Raw genomic sequence first — 12564 nt, 5'->3', positions numbered from 1 at the left:
TGGCATGTATGTGTTCGTTTTTAAAACATAAATAAAAGACATTGTCATTTACAATGCTAATAGCTTAAAAGCGTGCAACCGCCTTTTTTAAAGATAAATTTGGGAAACATCGCAGATCTCGCTAAGGAGACCCTTGTAGGCATTAATGAATCAACAAATCATATGTAGTCAATAAAAGTGAAAGCGCGCATGTCACGCTGAATGTTGCAGGAAAGCACGTTTCAGGAAAGCACTCGTTCCTGCAGTGCCAGATACTTATTAAAGAAAATAGAGCTTACAAACTAAATAAGATGTACCGTGTCGCAACCGAAGTAAAGGGGCCGGTCCTCATGGGAGGTTAAAAATGAAGAGAGGGTGGTACTAAGGAGGGACTAACATGCCTATTAACGAATCAGAGGACAGCATTTACAAAGGACAATGACACAAGCCAAAGGAAACTATGGGCGGAGAGTGGGCATTGCTTCAAGTGCACACTCTAATACAGCATGGCTTGCAGAGCACCGCATGCGCTGCCCTGGCTCGACCTAAATACAGTTATAAAGAGGACATGCATTGCCTACAGAATCACATGACATAAAGAAAGCTATATAAACTAGCTGAGTGAGGATTAAGGGGCATATGCATCAACCAAATTTTTAGTCGCAAACGCTGCGATTCGCAAAAAACAGCATTTGCGAGTAAAGATTTGCTATTTCCGATGTATAAGGCACATTCGCATCTCAAAATAAGAAATCACAAACATAGCGTTTTCTTACATTGCGATAACATCAATTCTGCGAATTCCATAGCAATTTCACAGTTTGTAATTTTCACTGTTAGCGAAATTTGCAAAGGGGATATCGCAAAATAAGAAATCGCAATGAAATGTATGCAAAATTCGCAAATAGCAAATTCACGATAGTCGCTATTTTGAGAATCGCAATTAACACCAAGTATGAGCAGGTGGTAACCAGGTGCAAACTATTTAAGAAGTCCCACAATGGAATAGAGTTTTCCACAATGGTTGGGCTGTATGTGATAGCCAGGAGGCTGCGACTCAGAGCTGCTGCACAGAGGAGGAGACGCCAGGAGAGGATATTCCATGTGCGCATTACCCTGTTCAAGCGGACTGAGGAGGACATCCATACACACTACAGGCTGGATGAACAGAGAATCCTTGATTTAATTGAGGAACTCAAATCTATTCTTGAACACCCCACACGCAGGACACACACCATCCCCACCCACATCCAGGTCCTGTGCTCACTGCACCTCTTGGCATCAGGTAGCTTCCAGGGGGTGATAGCCTCAGTAGGAGGGGTGTCACAGAGTGCATTGTCACATTTTTTCCACGCGTTCCTTGATGCCATGGTTCAGAGGCTGCCTCACCACATCCACTTCCCCTGCACTCCACAGGCACTAGACCAGACCAAACAGGAGTTCTATCAGATTGCACAATTTCCCCACGTCATTGGATGCATAGATGGGACACATGTTGCCATATCCCCCCTCACCCCCCAGAATGTGTATGTGTTCAGGAATCGCAAGTCATACCATTCCCTGAATATACCAGTGGTGTGTGATGCCAAGCACATTATCACTCACATTGTAGCTAAATACCCAGGCAGCACCCACGACTCGTTCATCATTCGCCACAGTGGGATCCACCGTCGACTCACTAATGGGGAGTTTGGAGAGGGCTACCTTCTAGGTAATTGCATAGGAAACAGTGACACAATAGTAAAGTACTATACAAAACAAGGGAAACCCAAAGTAGCAATAGGTCTGGGACCTTGGGAATATACAATATTTGCCACATTGCCACATCTGACTATAATAACTATTAAATCTGTCCGGGTGGACAGTTAATATAGATTTCAATTTTGGTCTATATTTATTTTTGTCTTGATTCTTGAATTGAAGTTTGGGACCATTGTCTCTTGAAATACAATAGTAAAGTACAGCAGTGGCAGGACAGTGTGTAACCTATTTCGTATTGCCTCATAGGTGACAGTGCGTATGCAGTCCGGGACTTCATATTGACCCCATACCTAAATCCTGCAAACGCTAGGGAGCTGAGGTACAACAGTGCCCACACTGCCACCCGCAGTACCATTGAGCGGACCTTTGGTATACTCAAGAGCCATTTCAGATGCCTGCATAAGAGTGGAGGAGCACTGCAATACAGTCCTGACACCTGCTGCAAGATGGTGGTTGCGTGTGCCATGCTGCATAACATCGCCACCAGGAAAGGCACACCAGTGGAGCTCAGCGATTCAGACACATCAGATGAGGAGGGACCAGCTCCAGGATGCAGGCCAGCCGGTGTGATTGGAGCGGCAGCCGTATGACAGAGGCGAGATGACATAACTCAGAACTATTTCTAGGTGAGAAATGATGACACAATGCAATGTATTCATGATAAACTGTGTTTAATATCCTTTAAGTCAGGATTCATAATATCACACAGCCTGTGTAGCACACAATGTGGTTAGTATTGTCACGCACATGTTGGATGCACAGTGCAAAAACAATAAATTGTTCACTGTTGTTCTTGGGCAATGGGTTAATCCACCCATTAGATACTTGAGAAATGGGGTCAGTGCACAGCCTTATTTTTGCAAAAGTTAGTCAGTTTTGGGTGCTCCGTCGGTGGCGGCCAACGTCCCTGGGCGCCTAATTGACAGATCAGCTTGTGTGTCCTTAATGGGACATTAAGGACATCCCTCCGGGCACACCTAATTCTCCTCCCTTAGTACAAGAGGATTCCACACATTATTATTCCTTTGTTATTCAATGTTTATTGATCTTAGTTCAGTCAGTCAGTCAAATTAACTTTATTCGATTCAGTTAAAATCATACAAAGAACATAAAAACAAAATTATTTACAATTAAAAAACTATTAAACAGTTTCTTTGCAATCGAATTAATGTGACATGATGGTTATAAAAACAATTAAAAAGGTTATTGATCTTAGTTCTTATCATTCAACATGTTTTGTAAATATTCTGATTTCATTTTTTCATCATATTCGCATCAGCGACAATATTTTATATTTCTCTCCAATGCATTTCGGGCATGACCATGTCGCCCTTCATCAGGGAATCAACACTATAAACAATAATAAAAAGTAAAAATTATTACCATCAAGAGTCTAGTAAAGACTTGTCTTGTGCGTGTTTACAAAAATGGTGTCTGTCAACCTCATTGTGCCGCTGTGCGTTTAAAATCTAGCACCTGTTTACACTTATCTGCCCGTGTAACCTGATACAAACATAGTTTAATCATACAGTCACTTACGTGTAGCTGTGTGAAAAGTGATGTTTTATTTTGTTTATATTTTGCTAAATCAGCTTGTATCATGTTTTATTCAAGAGTCCATCGTGAATTAATTACCTCACCCGTATTCATTATTTTTGGAACACTTACACCATAGCACACCGATCAGAACGATGGTTTTAGCGTAGACATACAGGGGTTCACACCTCTTATAGGCATCATGGCATAAATTGTTTTCCTTGTGGCAATTAAAAAAGTTTTTGGGGGACAATTTTTGATGATAATTAATAGTGCTGATGTACTTTGGTGACAAAGTATAAAATGTTCTCTGGTCTTGGTAGGAGGACGGTAAAAAGAATAGAGGCCCGTTTCTAGTAGTCTAGCGAAGTATTTCTCCTAGCTCCATGATCACGTGATCGGAGCAGGAACATATAGGGTTGTAGCTTCTAGGTAACCAGGACAACAGCTCTTAACGGAGGGAAGCAGGAGTCGGGAAAGAACGAAGGAAAACGCCGAACGAGTTTAAATCAGGATAGTCTCAGGATTAGGAAGCCGGGGCACGCTTACTTAGATAAGAGAATTTACTTTTGGAGAGAACAGTAGACTTATGGTTTTTTGGACTTCTGTGTTACAGAGTTTTTCGTTAGAACAGATTACAGCGACACGTAAGTGACTGTATGATTAAACTATGTTTGTATCAGGTTACACGGGCAGATAAGGGTAAACAGGTGCTAGATTTTAAACGCACAGCGGCACAATGAGGTTGACAGACACCATTTTTGTAAACACGCACAAGACAAGTCTTTACTAGACTCTTGATGGTAATCATTTGTACTTTTTATTATTGTTTATAGTGTTGATTCCCTGATGAAGGGCGACATGGTCACGCCCGAAATGCATTGGAGAGAAATATAAAATATTGTCGCTGATGTGAATATGATGAAAAAATGAAATCAGAATATTTACAAAACATGTTGAATGATAAGAACTAAGATCAATAAACATTGAATAACAAAGGAATAATAATTTGTGGAGTCCTCTTGTACTAAGGGAGGAGAATTAGGTGTGCCCGGAGGGATGTCCTTAATGTCCCATTAAGGACACACAAGCTGATCTATTAATCCACCCATTGCCATTAGTAAGTCCGGGCACCTCCACGGCTGCGCTGATGTCCCATTGCTCTGCGTCCCGAGTGTACATTCCCCTCTTCAGTGGCATCTGTAGCCCTGCCATGACGCTCACTACGGCGCCTGTCCTGTTGGGGGGGTGGAGTGAGTCTACTACTGCTTGATTGTGCGTCCTCCTCCTAGTGAACTGAGGACTCTTGTCCCACCAGTAGCAACTGTACGCAGCTGTTCCACAGCACATGTAACCTGGAGTAATCCCCTGGCCATGTCCTGACTGCTGTGTGCAACCTCACGCTGCATGCTAATGCTGCGCCATGACTGGATAGAGGTGGCTGAGGCCAGACGGTTAACAGCCCTTGTGAAAAGTTCAAGGCGTGTGTGGAGGCGCTGACTCTCACGGCGCCTAGCAGCACGGTCCGCCCGTATCTCCGCACAGAGTGCCTCCAGGGCACCCGTCATGCCCCTGAAGCCCACCCTAAGCTGTCTTTGAATTGCCCGTATGCTTCTCCCCTGCAGGCGCTGAACCTCAAGCATGTTTCCCTCAAGGGGGCTGTCTCCTCTCCTGCCGCAGATGTACTTGGGGATGGACGGGCCATGCGCCTGGATGAAATGGCTGGTGTGGGACTTGGAAGTGCTCGTGGTCTGGGTTGTGGCACAGACTGTGCCTGGACTTAGTTGCCTTCTTCCTCTGTGTCACAGATTTCATCCTCCAGCGGTGGGAAATAGAGCCGCTGCAATGCACCGGGAGCGTTTGGGTGTGATGACTGGGCTGCCCTCCTCCTCCACCTCCCCCACTTGCCCTGGAACTGCTGCTCTGTGGGACTCATCCTCCCCTCCAGGCCTCTGGCCCTGTGTTTCTTGTGGTGCTGTGGACGTAAATGCACACATTAATTTGCTGTCCAGCCTTGCATTGGTAATGCAATAAATTACACTATTTTGTTGATTATGTGGTTCCTGACTGTCTGTATATTGCCTTCACTCATACACACATACTGCTTGAGCCTAGCTGGGTTTCACTGATCTACTGTTTGTTTAATGTGACTACATCTCCCATAATGCATTGCTGTGGTTGGGTGTGGGCCTGCACTGGATTGGCATTTGTGATGTGTGCCTGGGTCTCTCATGGGTGTGGGGGTGGAGTAGGTCGGTATCAGGGGTGTGTTGACATACTTCTTACCTTGTCTTGGTCCTGGTAGGTCGGAGCTGTCGAGGTCAGCCACACAGCTCACACACTCCATTAGCAAAGTACCCACTGCCAATTCCTCCATTGGCGTGGAAGCGGTGGCAGTTGATGTCCCTCCACCAGTCTGTTTTGCCTCCTGCAGCCTGGCAGCAACCCTTTCCTTCGAACGCTGGTGCATATCGTACCTGCGTTTTCGCAATTCCTCGACGCTGCGGTGGGTAACGCCTATGGAATTGACCTTCTCTTGCATCACTGCCCATATTCTCCTTTTCCGGGTCTCTGGCACTCTGAGGGATTTTTTTCCAAAATAACAGCTCATGGCTCACCACCATCTCCTGGATGAGCAATTGAGCACCTCCTGCTCCCTTTCAGAAAACTTCTGTTTTCTCTTTCTTGTGCTTTCACCCTGCTGCTGCTCCTGTGTGGCCATTTCTCCAGTCTCTGTTGCAGTGCACTGGTGCCTCAGCCCTCCTTCCATCCTCTCACTCTGATTCTGAAACTCAGGTGCAGCATGGGTAGTCACACTTCCTGGTTGTGATGTCATCAAGCTGCATCTAAGTTTCAGATTACCTGTTTTGCGATTCCTTAATTGCGAGTTCGTAAATTCTGCGAATACGCAATTAAGGAATAGCAAAATGGGAAATCACCAAAAAATCTGCAAGGAATCGCTATTTATTGGCGATTTTTTATTTACATACCGATTTGCGATTCTCAAAATGCGATTCGCTATGAATCGCAAACTGAGAATCGCAAAATCGGTTTTTCATACATATGGCCCATAGTCACTAAAGTGAACCTTTTTTTACGAAGAAAAATAATTAAGGACGAAGCACTATGAAAAAACACTGTCATATTAACTTTTATGTGAAGCTAATATAACAACAAACATTGCCAAAGTCAATAGGTCTCACCTTATACACCTATTCACTACAGCAATGCTTTAACAAAAAAAAACAGGAAAAACTGCGGAGACTCGATTGACGCCATCGCGCATGCACATGAATGAGTCCTTGTGCATGTACGTGCCTACAGAATGACTCGCTTAATAGACAATGGGGTGACCCTGTGTCCCTCAGAACCTGGGTATAGTTATGCAAAACGTACAGTGGTTCTGTCGGATATAACCACAACTTTTCCTGCAAGAACGTTCAAAAGGAACACACAACAAGAATTCAGTTAAACGAACGATGAGGAAACCACAATTGAATCAGGTTTGCACGGTGATGGAATGTTTTATGTAGATTTCAACATTTTGTTTCACCTATATACAAGATAATTATGTAACATACGGCTGCCAACAACGTGAAAATCAGAGTGAGTTGTGATCAAGTGACATGTTGTAAACAGTGATACAGTGAGTGCGTAATATGTACAAGGTGGTTAAAATATATACATGTTTGTAAGAGGCCAGAGTAAACACCAATACAATGACCCTGTCGCTCTAATCACTTTCAATATTATGCGAGTGGGCCTTGAACTGGACCAGGATATCGTCGACGTTTCAACCCTATGTGCGCGATATTAAAGCGTCAGGCAGGTCTTCATCAGGACTGGAATGGGGGAGTGGCAGCCTAACAATAACCGGAGAGAAGCCTGGTTTGGCTCAAGTCAGGGTGAAATGGCCCATCTAGTCACAATCGAGCCAGATGTGATAGAAATTTTTCACGGATGCCTTCTACAAAATTTGGGACAAATCCCGGATTACGTATACGTGGGCAGTCACGTTACCGCATCCAGTCCGGTTCAAGGCCCCTGGTGGCAGGTCAGGGAAAAGCAGGGTCTTGAGCAGTACAAAGACTTTCCTTTGAAGTTTGCGTACTTCAAAGGCATAAAGGGGCATGGGTATTGGTTCTCTGATACTCAAATCAGAACACTTTTGGACTAAGGAAATTCTGCCAGGAAGAAGAGCTGGATACTGTAGGAGGAGCTGATACTCTGCCTGTTGCTTTGTTGTGCTGGCCTGCTGCGTGCTGTTCTGTCCTGGGAGTGAAAGGATTGGACTTTGCTTTCTGTATCCTGCTTTCAAGGGGCTCCAAGGGCTTGTGTGTGCTTGCCTCCTATTGAGAAGTTTCAAGGCCATCAAAGACATCACTTACCAATGCCTGGGCTCTTTGGTTGAGATTCCTGACTTGCCAAGTGGTGCCAAATCCAGTTCTTGGGCCCTTGGAAGTAGACTCTGGTAACCTAAAAGAGAGAATCTATGCATCAACTCTGAGCATCTGTTTTTATCGACACATCGCAACAACCTTCAACCTTCAACACTTTGCCCCTGCCAGCACCGAAGCATGGTTCCCGATCAGTGCATTGACCAGGGCTTTCACCACAGGCCCCAACTTTATATTGCAGTGCATCAGAAGAACCACCGTGGCATGCGGTTTGAGCAAAGCATCACCAAAGTTTGTGACGCACTGCCCCAACTCTAACGCAGCACCTGCTTCATCACTATGAATCTGGATTTTTGACACATCGGCCCTGGGCGCCGATATCTTCATCAATGTTGCTCAGCAGTAAGGAACCGAGGCCACGTGTCCAAAGATCAACGCATCACCTCCCCTTCCAGCAAGGAGCCAACGCATCACCTCCCCTGTATAGCAGTAAGGAATTGATGCATCACCTACCCTGGCAGTGAGGAACCTTCGCATCACTGCCCGCTTTTCCGGTGTCTCAACTCCTTTGCACATGTTTTGTCTTTGAATTTTGAAGCAACTAAGATACTTTGTGCTAAATGTAATGCATCTATTAATTTCAATGGACTAAACTTGCTTAATCTTTGAAAAGTGATATCTTTACTTGGGCATATTGGATTTTTGTAGTTTTGCTCTTGTTTTATTCAGATAAATACTGGCTATCTTTCTAAAGTGGACTCATTTTGTTGTGTTTTTACTGTGTTACTGTGTGTGTATGTACAAATGCTTTGCAAAATCACAGTGTTACTGTGTGTGTTTGTATAAGTACTTTGCACATTGCCTCTGAGACAAGCCTGACTGCTTGTGCCAAGCCACAAGGGGTGAGCAGGGGTTGTCTTAGCTGTGTGACTCCCATACCCTGACTAGAGTGAGGATCCCTATTTGGACAGGGTGCAAACCACTGCAACTAGAGACCCTATTTCTAACATCCTCGCTCAGATATTAAACCACTGAACATCTCTCTTTGTGAACCCTAGAGGAAGTGAGGGCCCCTGCAGGCTTCCATGTTGACATGAACATAAGAATGGAAGATGATTTGCAGAGAGAACAGGAAGAGGATGAGGAAGAGGAAGATGAGGAATTACCTGTTATTCCGCGATGGTCTGTGCCAGCTCCCACACCTAAAACACAAAAGGAAATAAAAATAGTTTTTAGCAAAGGAAGGTCAAGGCAGGAAGTGACAAAATATACAGAAACAAAGAAAGGACTCTATTCCCAAGAAGAAGAAGAAAGAGACGGTGGCAGAGAAGAAGCACTCCAAAAGGAGGAGGTAGGGGTTGATGACGGGGCGGAGACAGAAGGATAATGGAAGCAGCCAGAAGTGGGTGAGACACTGAGAGTGTCAGCAGCAGGGGAAGTTGCAGCCCACAGAAGAATATGGACAGGAGAACTGCAGCCCACTGAGATTGCCAAAAGAGTTCCTGAAAACGGAAACCTTTGAAGCGGTTCTTGGTCCCACCATGCTCCTGGAGGAGCATGGCTAACACAAGTGCATGAAAGATTATAGGGGTGGAGGGCGAGGGGAGAGATAGACAGCTGGAAAATGAAATCCTTGGGGAAGCCTAAAGAGTAAATGGGATCTTTGTGGCATATCCCATAGGGATGCTAGTGATAGAAGGAGAAAATGCCAAAACACTGTGATTAATGCAAAAAACAATGATGGACGGAATGATGAACAATGTCAAACACTCACCCCCAGTCATAGATAAGGGCCTAAAGCCATAGTTTTTGCTCACCACACCATTGCAGTATTCAGCATTCCATCCATCAATTGTTCTTTTAGCATTTGTCACCCCGATTGGGACTGGTAGACCAAGACATGGGTCCCATGTTTGTCATGCCACTGGATTCAGACTATCCTGGCTGATGAGGGGTGATACCCCGAAACTGGTCCAAGAATGCTTGTTTCTGGTCCAGAGAGGGCCTGGCCTAGCAGATCAGACTGGACTGTTCCCATGGAGAGCAGTGTCAAGATTGATTTGCATACGGCCGTGTCCAAATTAGAATTACGTGGGGACCAAAAAACCGATGGATTTAGGCCCAGATCTCGGAGTAGGGGTGAGTGTTTGCCCATCAATTGTTCTTTTTTAGATCTCGCCTGAGCCAACGCATGTGCTGCCCTGCGAGACATTTACTAGTGGGCATTGAAAAGTCCTACCACATGCTTTTTGCTGGCATGGAGCGTGTGGTTACGCGCACATGCACGAGCGGAGGCGACATCACACTTGCGCACCACTCGCATTCTTTTTTGTCTCCAAGCATTGGTCGCGTGCGCAAACAACTCCGCTTCTCCCCCTCCCCCACCACATATCGAGTCTCGCAGACGCTCGCGTGCCCGCGGCCAATGCTTGTTTACCTTTGGTCTGAGGCAGCTTCTTTCGCTCTCTTGCCAAAGGAACGCTTAGGCTTTTGGGGCAGCTCATTCCCTTGTCGTTATTGTTCACAGGGTCTGACCTGGCGCTGTGTGGGACACAGTCTCAGTACCTCTGTATCTGCTTCGAGCAGAAATACAAACGGAACAGGTCTGTAGCGCAGAAGTGTGCAGTTTGTACAATTATAGCACTGGCGCAGAGTGCTGTTGTGAAAGGACTCCTAAGGTGTGTGTATGTCCACATCTGTCCCTCAGAAAAACTTCTCCATCTGCTGAGCCTTTCAGTATTTCTAACGTGCACAAGTGCATAAAATGCCAGCTGAGTGGCTCAATTTTAGGAGGCACAGCAGAACGCTGAAGTGCGGTTGTGAAGGACCGCTCGTGTACGTCCGCGTCTGTCCCTCTCGCACTCTAGCGTTCTGCATTGCCTCCTAAAATGGAGCCACTCAAGCTGACATTCTATGCTCTTGTGTACGTTATAAATACTGGAAGCCTCAGCAGACCTAGCAATTTACCTGTTGCTGCCAAGAAGGCAAGTTGTGCTTTTCAGTCCCCCGCTGTCTATTGTTACTTGCCAGCTGGCTCAGCTGTTAGCACTGACTCGGAGTATGGCAGAGACTGCGGTAGAAATGAACATTATATATAGAATCATGTAAACACGGCATTAGGGTGCTTGGGTTGATGGGGATAGTTTAGCTATCAGTAGCTCTGAGACGATTGCAGTGGGGTCCTGAAATCCTGATCCTAAAAGAACTTTCTGCTGAGATTTATTTTTGGAGCACTGTGAAATACTAGTTGGATCCTCCCAACGGGGTCATTGGGAGACATAAAATGCTACTAAGAATGCACGTCTAGCCTGCCATTTAGATCTCTAGAAAATAAGAGAGCCTTAATGATAGCTTTTCACAACAAGCATTGGCATAGCCAATAGGTTTCGCTTTTGAGACCTTATTAGTATTTAGTTTTGCAGCACAATATACTTTGTGCAACAACATCAGCTGTTGCATGGCTAAACCTTGTACCTTATAAGTGTTTAGCCATGCAAACGTTGATGTTGTTGAGCCAACGATATTGTTCTGCATAACTAAATACTTATAAGGTCCCAAAAGCGAGACCTATTGGCAATGCCACTGCTTGTTGCATTTGTCACCCACACTGGGATGGGTAGGCCCAGATGTGGGTACCGTGCTCGCTGCACCACTGGATTCAGGCTATCCTGGCTGATTAAAGATGATACCCTAAAACCGGTCCTAGGATGCCTGTTTCCAGTGCAGGGAGGATCTGGCCTGGTGCCTTGGGCTGGACTGTTCCCATGGGTAGCAGGGTCATGACTGATTTGCATATGGCTGGGTCCATACTGGATTGGCATGGTGAGCAAAACAAATGATGGATTTTGGCCCAGATATCTGACTAGGGGTGAGTGTTTAACATTGTTCAACATTCCATCCATTAATTGTTCCTTTTGTATTTATCACCCTGAGTGGAACAGGTGGCCTAGACGTGGGTCTTGTGCTTGCCATGCCACTGGATTCAGGCTATCCTGGCTGATGAGATGTGATACCCCAAAACTGGTCCTAGGATGCTTGTTTCCAGTCCAGGGAGGACCTGGCATGGCAGTTCGGGCTGGACTGTTCCCAGCAAGATTTGCACATGGCTGGGTCCAAACTGGAATGGCGTGGTGAGCCAAAAAGCGATGTATTTAGGCCCAGATCTCTGACTGGGGCTGAGTGTTTGACATTGTTTAGCATTCCGCCCAAAGACAGATACCGGAACAAGAAAACCCTGTAAAGTCTTATAGTTGAGAGATTTAAAAAAAAAAAAAAAATTCTTTGTGTTGTTTTTTTTTTTTGCCCTTGCTCCTAAAGACTGAAGTTAGATCCGTTAGCATTTGAATCCCGAGTGAAAGCAAGTGCCATGAGAACAAAGAGACTAGAGAATACAGGACAGAAAAGGAAACCGAGGTGTCATTGGAAGAGAATAATGAGACAGATAAAACCTCACCAGGAGCGAGTACTTACCTGTGTTTTATTTTTCTCTTTCAGAGGGACTCTGGGCGGGCATACCCATTCTAAATGAAAGACGAGACTGAAGCGATGAGGACATCCTTTCAAAAAGAATTTCACTAGAAACCTGCTAAAAGGAAATCTTGAGACTGCTATGGCTATGAAATACTCTCTTTAAGGAAAATAAACACCCGACGTATTCTTCTACTAAAAAGAGTTTGAGTCCTTCATTAATGCCCAGCCCACGCTGCTTACAGGGCAGTATGATGAGAACTTGGAGGCTGTTTGGCTTGACAGGACAGCTGCCTGTCTGCAAGACGTACTAATTGTATTGTGGCCTTTGGCTTCATTCAAGGGAATATGACTCTCTTCCTTCTTGATATTAGCTATTTGATGTACTATACCCCATTCCTGGAAGAGGTTCCACTGAAAAGCA

General features: G+C 45.2%; 1 long non-coding RNA gene across 1 annotated transcript in view; it reads left to right on the top strand.

Moving 5' to 3' along the window:
- LOC144755481 (uncharacterized) overlaps positions 1 to 12287 on the top strand; it is a 71619-nt gene extending 59332 nt beyond the window's left edge. Inside the window, exons 2-3 of the long non-coding RNA XR_013594901.1 lie at positions 1987 to 2366; positions 12168 to 12287. This is a non-coding gene — a long non-coding RNA (uncharacterized LOC144755481). The remainder of the gene's footprint in view (positions 1 to 1986; positions 2367 to 12167) is intronic.
- Positions 12288 to 12564: the final 277 nt, after the last annotated feature.

Source organism: Lissotriton helveticus, chromosome 5_1 (assembly GCF_964261635.1).
Source record: "Lissotriton helveticus chromosome 5_1, aLisHel1.1, whole genome shotgun sequence".
Taxonomy (NCBI): domain Eukaryota; kingdom Metazoa; phylum Chordata; class Amphibia; order Caudata; family Salamandridae; genus Lissotriton; species Lissotriton helveticus.
This window is presented reverse-complemented; position numbering and strand designations above follow the sequence as displayed.